A 6,000-nucleotide genomic window follows, 5' to 3' on the forward strand; every position below is an offset into this window, starting at 1 on the left:
AACAAAACAAAGAGGAAAGGAAATAAGAACCGTGTAAAAAAGTGTTTCAGTAAAGTCAACTATGAGGCTCAAGAGTTATTTGAAGGCATTTCAGTTTGGATGTCTGAGCATGAACTGACTGAAAAAAATGAAAAAAAAACCTCACATGACGAATCATTGAAAAAACTTGAAGGTGAATTTTAGCGGATGGTAGATTTATGGGCAGGAGCTAAAATGGTTTCAAACCCTTGTGTAAGATAATGCGCATAATCCACTGCAAGGATGTTAAGTGCACTCATTTCACACTCCATTTCACACAATGCCGCTCCAGGAAGAATCTATGTCTGTGATGACTCAGGAAACACACAACATCACCCATTGGCATCTTTTCTGTTGATGTTTTCCTGTCAATATTGATAATTCCAGTTATTTTGATGTTATTATAAAATAAATGATTTAAAAGAATTAAAACTGTGGTGTGTGGGAGGATCCATCTAATCAGCAGAAACTACTATTTGATTGCAACTGACAAACCCTGCATTTATTACTGACATTAAACTGCTAAATGAAAGTCCAATGTATACCAGTTGCTTTTTCACATTTAGATGCATACACAATAATAAACTGGAACATTAAGATAAAATGCTGTCTGCTTATAGGTGATATCTTGTTAAAATTACAAACACTTTCCATTAACCCAAGAATAGAATTCATCTCTCTGAATGTAAAATGCTCATTATCATACATAATAGGTTAATTTAATGTCTATGTAAAGACAGTAACACAAGCAATAAAAACAAACATATATATTTTAAAAGATAATCTTTCAGCAGGAAAGATATAACTCAAAATGCAATGAAAAAAACTATTTTGCACATATTGTGTTGTCTATATGAACAATCAGAAAGATGTGAAAGCAGCATGTTGATCATTTCTGATTTTTTCTTATATTCCCACTATTTAGGGTACCACTTATGACAGAGCAAGTTACATCAGCCATGTTCCCCATGTCGTCTGTCTTTATTACCGGTATATGGAACTGTTTGGAAAACCTCCCTCGGTGAACAGATGGCGTCTGCCAGGAGGAGGATGAAGCTGGAACCTGGGCTCAACGCTCTGTGCACACATTTTCCCCCACAAGCTTTTGTAAAAGGGGAACAAAACAGGTCTGTGGGGAATTTGACCACAGGTCTGTTTTGGGAAACAGTGTACATATTTGCTTGTTGTAGTCTGTCTGAAAGATCTGTAGCTAGTGTGAAATATTTGACTGCTTGGAAATCTGTCTGAAGACTGAAAAGCAGGATCAAACACCCCCTTTTCTCCTAAAGAGATTTCAGACACTTTGATCATCATAGTTTCTGCGAAATAAATGCAATGCATTCATTGTTTGACCCTTTGCTAGTAGAATGAAATGTATAGTCTGAATTTTGCAGGCTAGCTATTCCACAGTGTGCTGCTGAGTTCTCCTGTATTATTAAACAGAGAATGAGACTGTGCTACAGTATCTCTTCATAGCTGCTTAAATTCAAGCACATGACATATTAGAGATAACTTTGCATCAGCCAAAGCATAGGTCTCATTTGCTGAGTCTGCACTTGCTAAACTAACTCAAATGACAAGATAAGCAAAGCAAAGCTTGGCAAAGTAAATCTAAGGCTGGATGAAAAAGCTTCCCTGCCAGCTACACATTCTACACCCCAAGTATTTCCCTCAATCCTTCTCCAGAGGAGAATTCTTAAGCACGCTTTGTTGCAAAAGCCAGGTAGGCTATCAGTCACTCAAAAACATCACAACAAGAAAAACCCAACTTAAGACAGAAAATCCACCTCATGAGAGCTCAAAACCTGGACGAGGTTAAATTAAAAGCCCTTTTGTGCTGAGTCTCACTTCTGAGATAATTACACACTGATATGAAGAGCATAGCCCCCTTAGTCTGGAAGTTCAGAGGGAATGCATACAATAGCATATTTGGCTGTAATCATAGCAACCCCCTGCCATGAATAGAACCTGTGAGAGCTCTACAGCACAAAGCTAATCTGTGGCCCTGCAAAAAGGCCCCGGGGAGCAGCTCAAAATGGAAACAAGTATTAAAACCAGGGTTTCCTTGTGTGTCAGGTATTTACTCATTTTATGAACCCTGAAATGACCTCCAGCTCTTAGTTACATGCCTTTAGATAAGCAAATTGGGGCATAATAGAAACCTTAGCAGCATTTAAGAAACAGCCATGCATGCCCATTAAGTTATCGCTGCGGTGTGCAGGACTAGCTTCTTATTATGTTGGGCTTGCATGGTCAAGGCTGCACATCTGCACATCCACAGTGCCATGCAAACCTTCAGCTCCAGCAGACTCAAAGCAAAGAGAATACCAACCGAGCACGACAGGGTGCCCAAGGGTGAGGATACCCCGTGCTTCCCGGCGTCCCCCTACCCTCAGCGTGATTCAACTTGTTCATGGGGCTGAGAGGGGGGACCCGAGGAGAGAAGTAGGGGCGGGGGGATGAGATGAATCTTTGGGGTGCAGCTGAATAACATAAAGCGGCTGGTTGCGCCCTTGGAACCAATCGGGATCGGTTCATGAAAAAAAATTACATAAAAGATAAATAAACAAATAAAAAAATTAATTCACGGTTAATGAGAACCTCAACTATAATTATATTAAACCCCGCGGCTGCAGCAGTTTCCACGTTGAGTTATTCTTTTATCATATTTTGCGAGACTTCAGGCGCCTCTGCGGCACAGAGAGGCACAGAGCACCACGCATAAAGCTTCACACGTAGAAAACAAAAATAACACAAATAAAACAACAATACGTTAACAGGCCAGGGCGTTGTACAGATTTTAAACGCTATGCGCGGGTTTACTTTGCAAAACTGATCCCAATCACTCAACTGTTTATCACTTCAAAAAAAAAAAAAAAAAAATTCAAATGCTTTGGATATTGGCATATTACCCAAGTGACAAGTAACGTTAACCCCATCAAATATATGCTTTAGCATTTAGTAAGAGTCACAGTGTTTTCTAAACATTTAACTACAGTAAATTTTGCTCTACTTACCCAGCTTTCATGCTCAATACAAATGTACGTGGAAGGACCCGTATCCAAGGAACAACTCGTTTTTTTAATGTTGGTATAAGAGAAAACAAGATTTCCCGAACAACTACGGTTGTGTTTTCAGTGAGAAAACACTGTTGCTAAATAATATTAAGCGGAAATCCAAACGCGTTACGAGACTGCGTCGATCTCCCGGACTCATTGCGAGCGCTGTCCACGGAAAAGTGGTGCTGAAAACTCCTCAAGTCCCAACTTCAGGCTTTGTTCGAGTAGGAAATAAAGGACAGCTCCGGTAGTAGCAGTCTCCAACGCTTCTTCAGTCAAAACGGCATCAGATTTTTCTTTTGTTTTACTGGATAAAACAGCAAATAAGCGCATACCCGAGGCGAGAGCATACACTCTCCAGCTGATAGACTGAAGACTGTATGCGCTCCTTGCACTGGATGTGATTGATGTTAAATGCAATCCCAACCCACCGCCTTCATCAGAGAGAAAACATGGCATCGATAAATGGGAGAATGTTTGAACAACTGCAGCATATGAGGGTCATACTCGCTGCGTTTCAATCACTAGCAGACATGCAACATAAAAATGCTCAATTTTGACAGTGATTTGCGCACTTCGTGCCACCAACTCCCCAGCAGCATCGGACCTCATTGTAAGATGTTGCATTTGTCAATCTTAAGGATGCATTGGGGCTATCTAAAGTGCCTGAGCGTGAAAACAACGGGGTTTGGAAATGGCCCAGCTCATGCAAATATGTCCAGAGTTGAGAGATTTAAATTAGTTATCCTCTTTTTTTATTCCTGACAAAAATAAGGCTTCTTTTCTTTCCACTCTGACGATTGTGGGTCGTCAAACACGTCACAGGTGCTGCCGCTGCAGTATGTTGAGTCTCAAAGCATGCTGTGCGTAAACCATGACGAACATATCAAGTCCAATCATTGAGTGCGAAAACTCAATCTGGATACTATAGGTTAGTGTTTTGTAAGTGTATAATACCCAAATGCACTGGACACAGTTTCACAACCATACTGCAGATGTTGCATTGCACACAATATATTTGTTTTCTTAATAGTGAAATAAATTTTTAATAAAGCTAGGCTAAAAAATACCTAATGCTATTTTAAAGAACCTTTTCCATTTTTATACAACAGTATATTTCCAGAAAAACGGAAAACAATTTTTTTTATCTTTCATTTAAATAGAGATTGCTGGGAAGGGCTGCCTCAAGCTTCATTGAGGTAATTCGGGGTCCAGTTCCTGCAAAGCTCATTAAGAATAGTACAAATCTTTATGTCTTTAACGAGGGACAAAATCATCTCTAAAATGTATTGTTTTTGTGTGCCAAACATTAATCAGTATGACTACCCAGCAAAATGTAGGTTCTGGCATGCATCCTCCTTAAAGGTTTAGGTAATGCATCAAAAACTCATCTTCCCCTTGAGAATTTGTAGAGTTTATCCTCTACATCTTACTTTGCACGGATGCTGGTATACTTTGGTGAACTTGGACTGTGATCATAAGTTTGTAATGTGAAACGGTCTTCACAAAATTCAGCATAAGAAACTGTTCAATGAAAGCAAGGGCGTAGGTTTGATTTCAACTTTGGTAGGGACACTATTCTTCAGTTTCATTGGTCCTTTGCAAAAATATGCATGCTCTTTTTTATGCTTAATGTGAGCTTCAGGGCTCATTTTGTTTAAAGAGAACAGCAGCATTTCTTGCTACATTAATACAAATCTTATAAACACTACATGCACTAGATGCTGTTTATCAATATTTAAAGCATCACTGGCTCTGATGAATGTGGAATTAGGACTTTTTCCACTTTGAAAAGGATTGCATTTAAATTTACCTGCGACTAAGACAGTGTCTGTTTAACCACATATAGTCTATAATATGTGGATTTATCCTGTGTTTTCTTTTGAAGATAGAGAATTGTGCAGAGGTAAAACCCACTCTTATTTTTTTTATCTAATATGCTCTCTCTGGATCATGCAAAATAATACATTCAAGGGACAGCAAATAAATGTATTGTATTTACATGTGCACTGGAACTAGAAGAGGAACTGACACTGAGCATTTAAAATATTAATATTAGAAGTTGTACATCTGGGCTGTGGTTACTCTGTGTAGCTAATTCCATGTATTTTATCTATGGCTGAAACAATCATATTAACAAATTATTTAAATAATCGTTAACTAATTTAGTAATTGATTAATCGTAAACTGGAGTATAGGGCCACTAAAATATGCCTTTAGCCGACAGAGCGACCCACTTAGAGCAGGAATTATAACCAAGATTGTAAAAAAATATGTGAACATTTAGCATTTAAGAAGTAAAAAAAAAAAGTTTTTGTCTGTCAATATTCTCCATCCAGAACTCCTCCAAAGGAAACGTTTAAACGTTTCTGTTTCACCTGGTTTCATTTCTTAAAAGATCTTCTTTAAGGAGCCGTTGGCTATCTAATTAAAAGATAAAATAAAAGAAATCATAACGTTGTTAACTTACATTTCTCAAGTTCCACAAATCAAAAAACTCTCTCCTGCTTCTTTACAGAACTCCAATCAGAAGCTTTCGCCTGTTTTAGCGTAGATAATAAGTTTTTTAATTTGGACTAGTTTCGTAGCCCAATATTAATTTATTTTAGCGTCCTTTTTTTGCGCTCCAAGCACCCGCGCGCGCGCACATACAGACTAGAAAACACGCAATCAGAAAGAGAGAAGGCGGAACTTAAGGCAGAATAATCAGAGTTAAACCGCGCAGCACAGTTGATGCGCTGCTATGTGAAAGGGACAGGAAAGAGGCAGCTGCAGCTACCAGGCAGAGAAGCTGCGAGAGGAAAAGAAGCGGCTCCTGTATAGTAAATTATAAACATGTTGTTCACATCCAATTATTGGTAGGGACAAATGGGTCCGTCCAAAATTTTGGTAGGGACATGTCCCTATGGTCCCTATACAAACC

The 6,000-nt window shown here is 38.8% G+C and overlaps 1 protein-coding gene across 2 annotated transcripts in view; it reads right to left on the reverse strand.

Annotated features, from left to right (window-relative positions):
* Positions 1 to 3,591, reverse strand: part of LOC119779004 (metabotropic glutamate receptor 4-like) — a 283,302-nt gene extending 279,711 nt beyond the window's left edge. The window contains exon 1 of one of the 2 annotated variants that reach the window (XR_005280165.1): positions 3,036 to 3,591. The gene's annotated coding sequence lies outside the window, so the exon portion shown is untranslated. The remainder of the gene's footprint in view (positions 1 to 3,035) is intronic. The other variant, XM_038278501.1, reaches the window with a different exon arrangement.
* Positions 3,592 to 6,000: the final 2,409 nt, after the last annotated feature.

The sequence above is a fragment of the Cyprinodon tularosa genome, unplaced genomic scaffold (assembly GCF_016077235.1).
Source record: "Cyprinodon tularosa strain WSP-4 unplaced genomic scaffold, ASM1607723v1 ctg141, whole genome shotgun sequence".
Classification (NCBI taxonomy): Eukaryota; Metazoa; Chordata; class Actinopteri; order Cyprinodontiformes; family Cyprinodontidae; genus Cyprinodon; species Cyprinodon tularosa.